Raw genomic sequence first — 16,789 nt, forward strand, 5'->3', positions numbered from 1 at the left:
ATAATGGCCTTGCTTTAAGTGGTTCGCTGCTCCCGCAGCTCACCACACTGTCTCTGCCGCCATCTTGGATCTCTCGATGAAGAGTTTCTTAAAGCCATGATCATTTTATGGTCCAGTATAAATATTGCTGATAGAAAGTTACCGTGTATGACAATCTGTTATAACACTCTTAGTTTAGGATAATACCGTTGTTTGTACATTAGTTTTCTGATTTTTAGAAATGAAGATAAAAGAGAGGAAGTGCATAGTACATTTCAGAAGCCATTTTTGTCCAAAATGATAATTATTTAAAGGGGAAAGAACTCTTGGTCACCAGAAAGAACACATCCCTTAAGTTGTAAGGCACTGGGTTTAGACTCACAGGCTGTGTTACGATATGTTTAGTAGGTAGTTCCTCCCTCTGATTTTATGTGAGAGGGAAAGTTTAACTGGCTGCATTACTAAGAGGATTTTGAAATTCCAAATGACATCTCACAGCCTGCCTCCCAGCTTCTTCTGTGTGTGTTCCCTCAAGGCAAAGCCATTCTTCTATGCCCAGACCTTTCCAATTCCTTCTAACTTTTCCTCCCCATTTCTCCCACTTCTGCGCACTACTGAGAACAATCTCTCTTAAGATCTTGCAGTGTGCCAGCCCCTGTACTAGATCTGAAACCCAGAAACTTCTTCCACTGAGGCTCTGGGACTCATCATTCTAAGAAACTAATTCTTAGCCTTTTCCATAGCATTTCTTCTGGCCCGTGGAGCCTACCTAAAATGTGATCTGTCCTTCGAGAGTGGTGTTGGAGAGGAGTATTGAATATCCCACAGATTGCCAAAAGAGCAAACGAGTCTGTGTTGGGGGAAGTGTAAGTAGGAGCTCCTTAAAAGCAAGGATGGTAAACTATGGGCACGTTGTCAGGAGCAGCCAGCCCCTGGAAGAAAACAATGTCATGCGGGGGAAGGTGGAGGATTAGAGAAAGAGAAATAGTCCCTCAAAAAGATGAATCTACAGTGACTATAACCTTGGACTCAGACATGCCATCCTAACAATGGCAAAACAGCAAGGCTCGGATGTGTTGTTCATATGATCTCTAAAAGTCATTGCCAACTAAATGGCACCTGACAATAACTACAACATCAACAACTTGAGAAGCCCTTCCTCAATACCAGGTCGACCAAGTTGCAGGTGATGAAGTCTGTACACACGTCCTTTCTATATCATAGGTCTTCCTTACTGGTTTCCTTATTCATTGTCTAGCTTTAACTTGCATTAGTAATAACTGGTGATTGGAAGAATTGATAATCAGAAAAATTTGACCTTGGTGAAAGAAATTAGGTCAGAGGTTGCCTGTGATCCTTGCTTCTCTGAAGATAGTGCCATCTGATTGTGTCTAGTCTGGTACATTGGCCATTGTCTGGCACTAACTCTGCCTTTTGTCCATGTCTTCAGGCCCTTTAACTATTGCCTGGCTCCTGTCTAGACTGGTCCCTGTTTGATCATGTCTCACCATGAGGTCTTCCTCTGAAGCTAACACTTGTGTCAGCCTGCTCTTTTCCATGTTCAACACTCAGCAACGTACCATAGACTTTCTCTCTTCCATGGTTCCCTATGGCATCTGGAAGGAAAGTAAAATGGAGCTCAGTTTTTCTACCATCAATTCCCAGTGTCTCATTTCTCTGAAGGAGTGCTGATAGTGCTGTGGTTAAGGCATCTGGCTGCCAACCAAATGGTTGGAAGTTCAAACTCAACAACTACTCCTTGGGTGAAATTATGGCAGTCTGCTTCTGTAAAGATTTACAGCCTTGGAAACTCTGCCAGGAAGTTCTACTTTATCATGCAAGATCACTGTGACTCAGAATCAGCTTTATAGCTATGGGTTTGGATTTTAGTTTTCTTTCTCTGAGCCTCAGCCCTGCAACTGTTTCCAGTGTTCCTGTTTACTTTGTCCAAGGCATCAGGTATCAGTTCTCACACGTTGCCTTTTTCTTACTAATATTTCCAGTATGTTTCTGCTGTTCTTTAATCCTGGGCTCTGAATTATCCCTTCATTTCCCTAAAGTTGATCTCTGTACCTTTCTCGGCTTTCACTCACACACACACTTCTTCAAACATCCTGGGCTGTATCTGTATCCTTCTTCCCAAGTCTCTATTCCTTTTCTCTTGACCTAAATATTTAGTTAATTTAGCCTTTCTAAACCACCTTCCCTGGACTCTGATTCTCTGAAAGATAACTTTCAGTCTTGATGCTGCTGATACCTGGAACTGGACAACCCTTTACAAGAGGGCCTGCTGACCTGTATGCCTGGCTTCTATCTGCAGATGTCAGTAGTCCCCCCCGACTCCTTCACAAGGTGTCTTGTTGGGTTGTTTTGGGTTTTTTTTTCCCCCCACAACATCACAGGACTTTTTTTATAACTCAGTATGTCTCCAGATATTTCTAAATGTTCGAGGGTAGGGGTGAGGGGGAGAGACCAGTGTCAGAATAATTCCAAGTGAGAAGTTAAGGGTGAACTATGCTAAGTCAGTCCTGACTCTGTAATGGCTGTGTTGGAATCCATAAACCATCCAGATACAGCCTCAGGATTTATTCTGCATGAGTGAAAAATAATATTTGGAGAAGAGCAAGAGGTTTGTGCCTTCTGTTTATGTGAAGAATGAGGCGATTATTATCCAAATTTAAGAAGCAACCCCCTGTCATGAAGTCGATTCCAGCTCCTGGCAACCCTCCATTGAGTTTCTGAGGTTATAAATCATTATGGGAAGAGACTGTTCCCACCCCTCAATACCCACCCTCAGCAACTGGTAGATTTAGTTAGCAGCCTAACAACTTTTACACTACATCACGAGGGCTCCTTCTAAACCAAGCCAAATTCATCAGAATTCATTGCCATTGAGTAAAAAAATGACTCATAGCTTCCCCCTCTCCACCCTGCAATGTACCCCCTTGTTCCAGATTGTTGTCATACATATAATGCCTGATCATAAATTCCTTTTGGACAGTTCTTACTCTCATCTGTTCTAATGAAGTATTCATTATCTATCCACTTTTTTCTCATTATTTTTTTTTAAAAATGTAAATATTTTTAAAAAAGTTATTCATAGCTGACCCTCCTTTGAGTTTCTGAGAGTAGGAGTTTCATGGAAGATCTTTCTCCTTAAAGAGCTACTGGTAGATCCAACTGTGGTTAGTAACATAATTTCTTATGATCTACTTAAAAATTTCTGTATCCTTTCAATTAATTCCTTCTTGAGCAAAAGCACAGACTACAAGTGAATCTTCTGCAAAACTCAGATCAAAAGCATTTTATTCCCATTTCCTTTATGGGAAAGATCCAGCAGGGCTCTGGAAAGACAGGGCAATGGTGGGCATAGTTCAATGTTGATTAATTTTAGAAAATATAACGAATGGGAATCATTGAATGAAACACAAAGTGAATGAAGAATAGTGTGAAATACAATGTATACGAACTCTGTAAGCAAATCAATATAAAACAAAATTTTTTTTATTTAAAAAAGGAGTGTTTTATTGATTTTATGATCAAGTAAGCATTTTTTTAATTAAATTCTTTTCTTTTCAATTGGCAAATAACAGTGCGGATGATGGCACAAGAAGTGTTGACTCTGGGCTCAGGCTACCTAATTTGTATCCTGACTCCAAGTGCTCTTGCCTATGACTGAATTTGTCTCAATTTAATGAAAAACACAAAACCATTTCCCATTGAGTCACTCCCAACCTATCACATTTAACAACATATGTTCTGAGAAGAGTTTTCTGTAGCTGTGACCTTTTTCTTGGACCTTCCTTTTGAAACACCTCTGCATGGATTCCAACTGTCAACCTTTGGGTCGGTAGCAGCATATTTAACCATCTGCGTCACCCAGGGACATAACAATAAACCCAAAACCAAACCCTTAAGGTTGGTTCTGACTCATAATGAAACCTCCGTAGGGTTTCTGAGGCTGTAAACTTAGAAGGAAGGAGCCAGCCCCTTCTTTATCCTGTAAAGCTGTTGGTGCTTTCTAACCAATGACCTTTCGGTTAGCCCTGCAACAAGTAATTCACGAGGCTGTGAGGAGTGCTGGAGTGTGGGAGGGCTAAGCAACTCAATGCGGGGAAAGTACTCACGGCGGTGAGAAACTTGTAATAAGTATTCAATAAATGCCAGCTTCTATTACTGCTGCCGCTGTTGCTGTTGTTTTCCTTTCTCTACCTTCCTTTTGACACCACGCTTCTCGGACAGGGCAATGGCCTTCACTTCCTCTTCTTCCAGTCACTATTTTAACTCCTTGCTCTCCAACCCTTACCTTCCAAACTCACATCATTCCATTCTCTCAGCTCTTACCTTATTTTCAGCTCCTGGCATTGATGCCTCTGTATTTAATCACCTTTCCCCTTAGAAACTTCCTGTTTCCTTGGCTGTGTTGCTGCTTTAGAGAGAAATAGAGAGGGAATATTTTCATCCACCTAATATCCGCCATCTCCCTGGGTTCAGCCCACAGCCCATACTGTTCGTATTCTCTCCCTCTTAATGTCTCTATAGCCCTTTTTCCTGTGTCAACCTTTACTCCTCTTCTAGATGTCCTTCTGGCCCATGACTCACAGCAGTGAATGGGCCTATCATTCATCTAGTTACCTCTGTTCGTTTCCTAGGACTGTCATAAGACAGTGCCTGCCACAGACTGGGTGACTTGGAAGAACAGAAATTTGCTATCTCATGGTTCTGCTGGCTACTAATTTGGACATCAGGTGTCAGCCATGTTGATTCTGTCTTTGCGCTCTGCTGGAGAGCCTGTACCTTACCGCTCTCCTAGCTTCCGATGACAGCTGGTCATCTCTCTGACCTTGGTCCTCACATGGCCATTTTCTCCTTGTATTGTTTATCTCTTCTGCTTTCGTAAGGACATAATTCACGCCCTGAAGTTCTGTAGTCTGTAGGAAGTTGCACTGCTGACCCAAAGGCATCCCCATCTGGAGGTTCAAATCCACTAGTGGTTCCGCAGAAGAAAGATGGACATTCTCCTCCTATGTGAATTCTCTGAAAATTCACTGGCGGGTCAGCTATGAATCTCTTTGACTTGATGGCGGTGAGGGATTTTTATTCACAGATATCAGGATCCACCCTACTCCAACATGACCTCATGTTAATTTAACTGATAACATCTTCTGAGACTTTTGTTTCCAAACCAGGTCACTTTCACAGCTACCTGGAGTTGTAACTTCACCTTATCTTTTGGATGCTTTGACCTTCCTGACCAACAATACAATTTCATCTATAGCCTTTTCCAATCCAGAAATCTGAGAAGCATCCTTTATTAACTCCCACTTTTCTTCACTCCCACCATCAGCTGGCCCATGCCTATTTCTCACACTTAGCCCCTCCTGTCTAGCCTGCTGCTTTTGCTTTAATTCTCATACTGCTCTTGTCACTATCCCACTGCTGCAGAGGTTTCTTTCTTCCTGTGTCATACCTCTTGGTTAATTCTTCCGAAAGGCTTTTTCCCTTTTTCTACTCAGTTGGTCTGGTTATTTGGATTCTCCTTAATCATGCTTTACGTCTATCTACTCCTCTTCTGCTGTCAGTACCCCTAACTCAAGTCTTACCATCTTGCAGACCGTTGTCTACACTACCAGCACTGGAGATACTTCTGCCCTAGTGGTAAGGAGCTGTGCTGCAATCCCAAAGGCACATGGTTCAAATCCAGTAGCTGTTCTATGGGAGAAGGATGGGCCATCTCCTTCCCATACTGTTAAACTGCCTCTGAAAACCCGCTGGAGGGTCAGCTCTGCTCCATGTTGAGTTCCAGCTTGACAGCATATAGTAACAACAACTCTTAAAGCGCTTCCAGAACCTTGCCACTTGGATAAAGCCCAGGTCTGGTGAGAAGTCTACAGTACTTTTCACAATCGGCCCCATGACCTGGCCCCTCTGCCCCAACTCTTGCCACCTCCTCCCCTCTCTCCTCAGCTCCAGCCGCAGAATGAGGTATCTGCAGTTCAGGAAACTGGTCTTGTGGTTTTATGCCTCTGTACCCCTGTCCTCTTAGCTCACTCAGTCTGAAGTGTCCTGTCCCCACTTATCTGCCTGTGAAACACCTACACATAGTGTGAAGGTTGCAAGAGTGTGTTACCTCATCCAAAGCCACCTCCTTCAATGTCTGCATCCTTTTTCTTTGTGTCTGGATTGCCTTCCATGGCATAAAACACTGCATATTCCTTGTTTATGTCTACCTCAAGCTCAGTATTGCCTGCCCTGTTCCTGTCTCTTATTTTTGTCATTCACACTCTCAGTTATCCTAAAACATTGGCCCCATTTTGGTTCTCATCTTTGGGATTCTCTCCACCCACCAGTTGCAACTCCATCTGTTTTTTTAAAAAGGTTCCTGATCTTCCTTGATTCTAACCTAATTCAAGTCCTCAGTACCAATGGCTTTTCATGGCTGATGTTTAGGATTCTTTGTGGAATAGCCACATTTTATTTATCTTTAGGGAGTTCTGGTGGCCTAGTGGTAAGAAGCTGCACAGCAATCCTAAAGGCACATGGTTTGAATCCACCAGTTGCCCTGCTGGAAAAGGATGGGCAGTCTCCTCCAGTGCAGTTTGCTGCCTTTGAAACCCGCTGGAGGGTCAGCTATGGGTTGGTTCTGACTCAGTGGCACATAGCAACATTTATCTTTTCCTTTCATTGCCTATATATTGCAGTATAGGTAACACTCTAGCTACTCTAGAAGCCTTACTGATCTCCGAACAGGCACCATGATTTGGTACCATTTTACTTTGTGTCTACTATTTTGAGTCTCAATATCCAGTTACGAAGGAACCCTGATGATGCAGTGCATAATGTGTCAGGTTTAGTGGTAAGTAGCTGTGCTGCCATCCAAAGACACACGGTTCAAAACAGCCAGCTCCTCTGCAAAAAAAAAAAAAAAAGGTGCAGTCTTCTGTGCCATTTAATGCTTCTGAAAACTTACAGAGGGTCAGCTATGAATTGGTTCCAACTGGACAGTACACAACCACAACAACTAACTAAACGGTCAGCAGTTTGAATCCATGAACTATTCCTCGTTGGAAAGATGGGCAGTCTTCTTCTGTAAAAATTTACAGTCTTGGATACTTAAGGGGAAGGATGGTAGCTGTGATTCAGAATCAACAACAGTGAGCATATATAGCCACTAATTTCTAGCCATTCTTCATGGTAAACTCCGGTGCTTTCTCTTCATGAAGTGTCCATAGTTATTCTTGTTTTGTTTTGTTTTTCTCTCTTATTTTACTAGGTTTTTAAAATTAATTGTTGCACATTTTCTATCCCTTCCCTCTCCCCCATCCCATCCTGTAATGAACCCTTTGTTCCAGCTTGTTCTCATATATGATATACATAATCATATATATTCCTTTCAGACAGTTTTTCACCTCATCTCTTTTAATACACTGTTCATTATATATCCACTCTTTCCCCATTCCCTCCCCAGGCACCCTCATGTCTGTCCTATTTTATTACAACAGTGTTATGTATTTTTCCTTTGGTAACAGGGATATTTCACATAGCATACTGTCCTCAAGGCTCTGCCATATCATGTAATGTTTTACTATTTCATTGTTTTTGGTGCTGTGTATTATTTCATTATGTGAATATGCCATAGTTTTTCTATCCATTTGTTTATTGGTAGACACTTGGGTTGCTTCTATCTCTTTGCTATTCTGAATAATGTAGCAGTAAACATGGGTGTGCATACATCTGTTTGAGTCATGGCTCTGGTTTCTTTAGAGTATATTCCCAGTAGTGGAATTGCTGGATCAAATAATATTTCTATTTTCAACTTTTTAAAAAAGTGTCAGACTGCCTTCCATAGTGGTTGTGCCTCCAGTTACTTTTATTAGAAATGATTACTCCCCTTTAAACACTTGAATTTGGTACTTATTTTATGGTTCTCTTTGTATGTTGGTTTTCATGATTATGTGTAGATGCAGAGATGAGATTATAGACTTTTATAAAGCATGGATTATAGATTAGCCATTTTGTTTGTTTCCCACTATAGAACATATCTATGTAGATATGTATTGCATAGGAAGCTCTGGTAGTGTAGTCTGGAGAGTGTTGCCCTGCTAACCCAAAATTGACACATCTCTGGTAGTTAGAATCCACGAGCAGAAGTGAGGAGAAAGATGGTCAATCTCCTGTTTAATTTACAGCATTGGAAACTCAATGGAGGATCAGCTCTCAATTGCTTCTGACAACAGCAATGTTATTTTTAGGTGCTGTTGAATCGCGTATGACCCATAGCAACTCTGTGAAAAACTGATCTGAACATTGTCCTATCCTGTGCCATCCTCACAATTTCTGACATACTAAAGCTTAGTGCAGCATTCACTATATGAGTCTACTTGGTTGAGGTTCTTCCTCTCCCTCACTAATCGTCTGTCTTTCCAACCATCATGTCCTTCTCCAAGGAAGCCCCTCCTAGTAACATATCCGAAGTATGTGAAGTGAAGCTTTATCATCTTTGCCTCCAAAAACCACTCTGGCTACCCCCTCTCCAAGACATATTTGTTTGTTCTTTTGACATTCCATGAGATATTCAGTACTCTTCTCAAACACCACAGCTCAAAAGCATCAATTCTTCTGTCATCCTTATTCACTATCCAGCTCTCAAATGCATCACAAATGATTGGAAAGACCATGACCTGAATCAGATGCACCTTAGTCCTCAAACTGACATCATTACTTCTTAATAATTTAGAGAGCTCCCAAACTGCAGATTTTCCCAGTGCAGTACATCTGATTTCCTGACTACTGGTCCCAAAGGTATTTCTTCTTTGTGGATCCAAAGAAGATGAAGTTGTTGACAGTTTCAGTCTTTTCTCCATCTATCATGATGTTGCCTATAGGTCCAGAGGTAAGAATTTTTATTTTCTTGGCATTGAGGTGCAATCCATATTGAAGGTTGTATTCTTTGATCTCTGCAACAAATGCTTCAGGGGCTTTCAGTAAGCAAGGTTGTATCATCTGCATAATGCAGATTATTTATGAGTCTCATGTTGCCACATCCTTCTTCCTGGAGTCAAGCTTTTTGAATAATTTGCTCAGCATAGAGGTTGAGTAAGCATGAAGAGAGAATACAACCCTGACACACTCCCTTCTTAATTTTAAACCATGTAATGAACATTGCATGCTGCTGTTTGCACAAAAGCATCTTGGTCTAGGTATAGGTTTCACAGGAGCACAATTAAGTGCTCTGGGATTCCCATTCTTCTCAATGTTAGCCATGATATTGTTATGACAATGTTATATTTAAAATGTTTTCATTACTTTTTATTCTTATTCTTGTGTGTGTACAGTCAAATCGGATCTGACTGGTACAGCAGAGAATCTGGTGGATTTGAACCATGTACCTCTGGGATTGCAGTGCAGCTTCTTGCCACTAGGCCACCAGAGTGGCCTTTATGATAATGTTATTATGGTCTACACAGTCAAATGCCTTTGGTTTCAGTATATTTAGAACTGTGCAATCATAAACATTTCAGAGTATATTATTCCAAAAAGGAACTCCATATACTTCAGCTGTCAATCTCTATTTCCTTTAACATTATCAGTCCTGTTGTTAGGTGCCGCCAAGTTGACCATAACTCAGAGACCCTATGAATGAGGACTCTGTACTTGTCCTATCCTGAGCTAACATCACTGTCTCTGATACACCTGACCCCACTGGCACAGTCACAGTGTCAAGCCATCTCATTCAGGGTCTTCCTCTCCTGTGCTGGCCCTCTACCCTTCCAAGCATGATGTCCTTTTCCAAGGTCTGGTCCCTCTTGGCCACATACCCAAAGTATGTGAGATGGAGAGTCAAAATCCTTGCCTCCAAGGAGCAACCTGGTTTCACCCTCTCTAGGAAGAACACTTTGCTCTTCTGGCAGTTCGTGGTATGTGCAATAATACCCTTCTCCAGCACTACAACCCAAAGGCATTGGTTCTCTGTCATCCTCAGTCATTGCCCAGGTCTTAGATGCATAGCAAGCAGGTGAGAAAACCATGGCCTGTATCAGGCACACTTTAGTCTGTAGACTGACATTGTTGTTCTCTAGAGAGAGCCTTGACAGCATATTTTCCTAGTGAAACTCATAGTTTGATTTCCTGGTGTCAAGGATGTTGATTGTCCTGTTTTTGTTATATGTCATTGAATCACCTGCGACTCATAGCTACCCTATGAGTAGCTCTGAAACGTGCTTTATCTTGAGCCAATTTCATTGTTTCTGATATGCCTACCCTCATTACCCATTACTGAGTCAATCTATCTCATCCAGTGTCTTCCTCTCTTGTGCTGTCTGTCTACCCTTCTAAGCATGATATCCCTAAGGACTGGTCTCTCCTGGCAACATGCCCAAAGTATGTCATAGAGTTTCAAAATACTTGCCTCCAAGGAGCATCCTGGGTTTACCCTCTATGGGACAGATCTGTTTGTTCTCTTAACAATATATTCAGTACTCTTCTTAAGTACTACAGCTCAAAGACATCAATTCTTCTTCTGTCATCCTTTGTCATTGTCCAGCTCTCTGATGTATAGCAAGTAATTACAAAGACCATGACCTGCATCAGGTGCACCTTAGTCTCTAGACTGACAACATTGCTCTTCAGTACTCTGATGAGGTACCTGACAAGCAGATTTTGCCAATGCAATTCATCTTTTGATTTCCTGGCTGCTGGTACCAGGAGTGTTGACTGTGGAGCCAAGCAAGCTGAAGATGTTAACAATCTCAATCTCTTCACTATCATTATACTGCTAATTGGCCCAGTGGTGAGAATCTTTGTTTTCTTGATGTTGAGCTTAAATCTATATTGAAGGCTGCAGTCCTTAACCTTCTGAAGCAAATGCCTCAGGTCTTCCCCAGTTTCAAGAGGCAAGGTTGTGTTATCTTCATAACACAGGTTGTTGATGAGCCTTCCTCCAATCCTGATGCCATATTCCTCCTCATAGAGCCCAGCCTCCTGGATGATCTGTTCTACATGTAGATTCAAAAGGTATGGAGACAGGATGCATCCCTAGCGTATACCCTTCCTGATTTTGAATCATACAGTGTTTCCTTGCTCTGTTCTGACAACTGCCTCCTGGTCCAAGTATAGGTTTTCCAGGCAACCAAAAGTCTACTTTTTGTCTCTATTTGCTATTCTCAACATTTCATATAAATTCCATACCTGGTCTTTTGTGATCATCTTCTTTTACCCAGCATAGTTTTTAAGTTCATCTATATATTTCATTCCTTTTTAATAGCCAAATAATAGTCCATTGTGTGGCTGTAACAGTATATCCATTCATCAGCTGATGAATATTTCTTTTCATTTGTGGCTATAATGAATAATGCAGTTACAGACATTCATGTTCAAGTTTTTGGGGGACAGATATTTTCAAGAGAAGGTAACTCTCAGGTTGAAAAGGTAATTCTGGTTACCTGTTTGGGGATTATCTGATTATTTTCCAAAGTGATTGCACCATTTACATCCCCCCCAAAAAAAGTATGAGGGTTCCACTTTCTCAACATCCTTGTCAACATTTCTAATTCTTTTTTTTATTGTAGACATCCTAGTGGATAGGAAATAGAATCTCATTGTGTTTCTGATTTGTACCCCTCTAAATTGTGGTAAAAAAATATATGTAACAAAATATCTGCCATTTCAACCATTTCCATGTGTTGACATGACTTGTGCTCACTATGCTATCTATATAAATACTTCCAGTGTTTCCAAATTTTACCATTACTCTTTTTTTTTTTAAATGGAACGCTTCACGAATTTGCATGTCATCCTTGTGCAGGGGCCATGCTAATCTTCTCTGTATCGTTCCAATTTTAGTATATGTGCTGCCGAAGTGAGCACATACCATTACTCTTAAAAGAAACTTTACTGTGGTTCTAATAGTACAACTCTTTTTACCTGTTAGATGTTGAATAAATATTTTCTGGATCAATGATATTTATATCAAATATAAAGAAACAAATAATTTGAACAGATTTGTTGATATCTAAGTATAGCAATTAGTTAGAAATGGGAAGATATGGTCCAGCAATATTAGAATCCGATTTTTAAAAGTAATTTCCCCTCACGTTTTGGCACCAACAAAGTATTTTAATAAAACATGTGTTTGCTTTTAGGTGGCAACATTATCTAGGTAGTGAATGTGATAATTTGTCATGAAAATTTATGCTGCTTTATATTTTTAATACTATCTTTGATGCTGTTCCTATTCAAAACCTAAGTAAAAGTTAACATTTCCCATCACTGCTCTGTCATTGAAGCAGTGACAACTTAAGCCAATTTCTGTTGGGTCTATGTGTGAGACCTTTTCATTTCCTCCATGACAGGCCTATATCCAAAAAAAAGCATTCGATAGTAACCTTGAGGAAGAGAGGCTTAGAAAAAGGCAACTGCTGAAGTTTCTCTGTGTAGAATTTTCCTCAGCAAACAGTAAACCCTGGGAAACATAACAGGTTCTGAAAACTTAATTTTGATGATTCTGGAAGTGAGAGAAACAGCCAGCTGAATCAGTTCCTGCTTGGGTAGTGGTTTAGCTACTTATCTCAAGTCAGAATTCTGGTCCAACTGCTGTTTTTTGATTGTTTCTAAAGAGTTCTGTTTTGACCAACATCCATACATTTGGTCCAACCCTGAACAAATGCTTCCATCTGCAGCCCTGAAAATTAGAATCCAGTAGAAAGAAGACAGCAATTGAAAGGCCTAGAATTGGTGTGCAAGTGGCCAGGAGACGAGCTGGCTGCTGTGGAACCAAAGCCAGAGGTCATGGACAAAGGTTCTGATGGAAAGTAGGCAGCGGTTCTGTATGTAATAAAATCATTGTACCGAACAGTCTCAAATACATAATTTTATAGTAGTATTCTCTGCTGAGCCCCAGTAACAAATTTTGGTTTTGGTTTATTCTCTATAGTTGCTTAGATGTACTTTTGTCTTTAGAAATGGGGTTGGAGGAGGAGGGATGTGGTGGTTCTTTTCAACCACAATCATTCTTATCTTTCTTAAGATGTTTCCAAAGTTCCAGAACAGGCCCCTTTCGAAACCTCCATGGACAAGTACTAACAGTTGGCAACGTGGAGGCGGCGCAGCCTAGGCCTGGATTCTCTGGGCTCAGTGATAACTAGGTCCGCGGAGCTCTTCTGTGTGCTGGGGAAGATGGAGAGAACTGCTGAGAGGGCCCCTGCTTTTCACAGAGTTGAAACTGGAGCCCTCTGAGAGAAAGAGATATTGCGTGTGGCTCCGATGCCTCGGAGGGCGATGGGGATGACACAGCATCAGCCGTTCCACCACGGGGTGGGGACACAGGAGCAGTGAGTGGGGCCTCCGCCATCCTCAGGACGCAGGTTGCCCCACTTAGCATCGTTTGTGGGGTGTCAGCATCATTTGTAGGGCGGGGGTTGCAAATGGGGGGGGAAGAGGCGCGTTGGTGTTGGATGTGTGGGACGGAGTGTCTCTGGGGCAGGAGACCCCCGGGAGTGGGGCGAGGCCCAGGGAGCAGAGTGGCAGAAGGGTACGGGGGGCGGAGGAAAGCCAGCTCGCTCATCTCTGGCCCCATCACCGACTCGCCCCACCTGGATGCCCGAAAGCGAGGAGCGCGTGAACAGGCGCGCGCGGGGGTGTCCCCCTCCCCCGCTCCGGATACCTCCAAAGCGGAGAAGGGGCGCCGGCCATGGCACCCCTACCTCCACGTCACCCTGCCTTGTGCCTAGTGTGCCTCTTCTCCCTGTCCTCTGTTAAAATAATGAAACAAACCGTGGAGTGATGAAAAGTCGGGGGGTGCGAGCCGGCCCACAGCGAGGGGCCCAAGGGGAAGGGGCGCGGTGGCCGGCAGAGGTAGCCGGCTGGCCGACTCCGGGCTGTTTGGATCGCGCTCAGCTGTGGCTGCCGCGACCCTTCCCCTCGGTCGGGCCCTCCCCTGGCCTACGGCCCTCCCCGGAGGAACAAGGCGACCCTGAAACTGTGGTGGGGGCTGGGGCTGTCACCTCCATCTGTCCTAGGATGGAAAATGCGACCCCATGGTCAGAATCGGGGCGGGGGCTGCAGGGGCCCGGCGGGTACCATGCCCCCCCCTCCCGGGCCGCCGCCGCTGCTCAGTAACACGTCCCCAGGAGACTCGCAGGAGCAACACGTGATGTGTCTACTTATCAGGGTGAGCAGGGGCGAGCGAGGCGGCGAGCGCGCGGCTGGAGAGGGCCGGGGGCCGAGGCGGGGGGCCGGAGCACGGCTCAGGGCGCCGAGGGTCGCCAGCTGCGCGCCCACCTCCCTCCCGCGGGGAGCCGAGGAGGAGGGGAAGTGACTGCCGAGTTGATGAACTTTGCACATCCAGAAACGCCATTTTGATTCCTTTTCCGGAACAAGTTTGCATCTCTCCTCTCTCTCGCTGTGCAGCCCCCCGGACGCCACTCCATCATGCTCTGGAGCACACCGCCCCGGCGGGCAGTAAGTACGCGCTCAGGATCTGCTCGCTTTTCGTCGGGTCGTAGCGGCATGTCCGGGTCTGAGCGGGAGCGTCCTTTTCGAGAACTTTTGGGATGAGCAGGGTGCACTCTGTACAGCGGGTTGCACTTTTTCTGACTCGGCGAAAGGGCCCCGCGCGCACTAGCCGCCGCCCCGCGTGCGCCCCAAGGCCGGCGGGGATGAGCGGGCTGCCTCTCCCCTCGGGCTGCTCGCGGGGCCGCCACTCCTCCTCCTCCCTCCCCTTCCTCCGCTCCTTTCCCCTTCCCGAGCTGCCGACTCAACCCGCCCGCCGCTGCTCGGACCGGCCGTGCATCACCGCTCGCGCGCCCCGGCGCCGGGCCCTGCCGGCCCCCAGCCGCCCCCGGGCCGCAGCAAAGTTTATTTTTAACTAGCGCCGGCCAGGACTCGGATGGTGCGCGGACCCGGAGCCAGAGACATCTTCCCAGCGCCGCGCTCCATCTTCCGCCCTCCTCCCTCGACATCCCTCCCCCCCCTGTGGGAGGGGAAACTGCTCCTGCATACTTTCGAGTCACTCCCGGGGCCGCGAGCGGTGGGATGACGGCTCTCGCAGCAAGGTAGCCGGGGCCGCGGGGCGCTCGGCGGGCCGGTGGGGCTGCCCGGTGGGAGCATCGCCGGCACCTTCCCCCGGACTTTGGTCTCGGCGCTCGGCCGGTGCCCCCACCCGTTAGCGGGGATGAGGTTCAGCCCCAGCTCCAGGTTGACTTGGTGGGGGGCTGTCGGCTAGAGCCGCACGGGGCCGTATTGTTGGGCTGGCGTGGCGCGTACGTGTCGCGCTGGGAACACGGAGATGGGCGCGCGGCGGGGGGCAGGGGGGCACCGGGCGCCCGCGAGCGTCCCAGTTCGGGAGGGGCCCGGAGCATCCGCGCGGGGCCGCAGGCCGCTGCGGGAGCGTATCCGGAACTTTCGTCCGGCCCCGCTGGACCAGTTTTCCGCGACTTGTGGCCTCCGGTCCTCCTCCATCCCAGCAGCGGCGCCGCGCGGGGCGGGGGCGGGCGGCGGGCGGGGCCCCGACCCCCAGCCACGGGCCGCCCCCAGCCTCCGCCCCTGCTCGCCGTCTCTTAGGAAACTGCGACCTTAATGGTTGCTAAGGAGCAGGGGAGGTCCTTCCCGGGGCCGGCCCCCTCCCAGAGCAGCAGCGTTCTCTTGGATGGGGTTGGAGAGTCGCGTCGAGGATGTGGTGATCGACTCCCGGCCGCGGCGTGTGAGTTCTGGGCTCGGGGCCGCGGGCCGGGCCGCTCAGGACCGAGTGACTTTTCTTTCCAAGCGGGGGTGTGCGGCGCAGGGACCCCAGGCGGGTACCCGGCGGCGGGCGGGTCACGAGGTGTCGCCGTGAGCCTACTTTGTCGCCGATCAGGGGAGGCTGGTGAGGGACGCGGGGGTGACCCGGGATAAACGTGCCCTGGGCCATCAGAGGGGTCGCTGACGGGCACTCTCGTCCAGCTTCTGGACACTGCGCGATGCATCCGTGATAGGTTATAAAAGAGGAAAGTGTTTTTCCTTGCTCAGCAGATTTGCCTTTCCTCGCTCCTTACTGGTTAGGAGATAGAACGTGAGCCCAGATCCGGACGAGCAGTTCACATTCCATTACGAAATTCTACACGGCTTCAGAGCCAGCCCAGCAAACATTCGGGCACTTTGGAGGATTTGTTTTTGCTTTTTAAAAATTTCATTTTCAGGAGTGGTGAAGGAGAGATAGCAGGGTGAATTATAAATTCTCAGTATGCTGAAAAACCTGTCCGGGGATTTTCATAAAGTTAGAAGTTAACCTCCGTTGTTGCTCTTAAGGTTTACGTTTAGCTCCTCACGAGCTGATGGAAAGAAAGTTTGCCTTTTGGATAGGGATGCTGGAAACAACAACGTGACAATTCTTTATTGAAGAGTAGACTCAAAATGCTTCTTGCCAAGGCTTAGTTGCTCCTGTGCATCACAATGTTTTTTTGATATATTTTCTTCTTCTAAACAACTAGTATTTTGTACATGTGCAGTGAGTTGAATTTGAAATAATTTTAGTTGAAGTGAAAGGTAGGGAAAAGGGAAGTACGGAGGCTTTTTTTTTTCTTCTCTCCATCTCCGTTTAAAAGCATCCCCTAGACTTGATGCCTTTTCATCCCCTAGACTTGATGCCTTTTCGAGTAGACACAGGTATGATTCTAAAACATTAATTGACCCGGAAGTCTGAGTTAAAGGCTTAAGTCTTGGCTAAAACATTCTTCCTTTTTGAAACGTTTAGTTCTATGTTTTTCGAATGTCCCATAAAACTTTTGAAGGAGTGGACTTGAAATTCCTCTTCAAATAATTTATGCAAAGGTGGACC

General features: G+C 45.6%; 1 pseudogene; it reads left to right on the top strand.

The window, feature by feature from the left end:
- LOC102847726 overlaps window positions 1–13,706 on the top strand; it is a 41,971-nt pseudogene extending 28,265 nt beyond the window's left edge.
- The last annotated feature ends 3,083 nt before the right edge of the window (window positions 13,707–16,789 follow it).

Source organism: Elephantulus edwardii, unplaced genomic scaffold (assembly GCF_000299155.1).
Source record: "Elephantulus edwardii isolate Elephantulus edwardi_28Jun2011 unplaced genomic scaffold, EleEdw1.0 scaffold00071, whole genome shotgun sequence".
Lineage (NCBI taxonomy): Eukaryota > Metazoa > Chordata > Mammalia > Macroscelidea > Macroscelididae > Elephantulus > Elephantulus edwardii.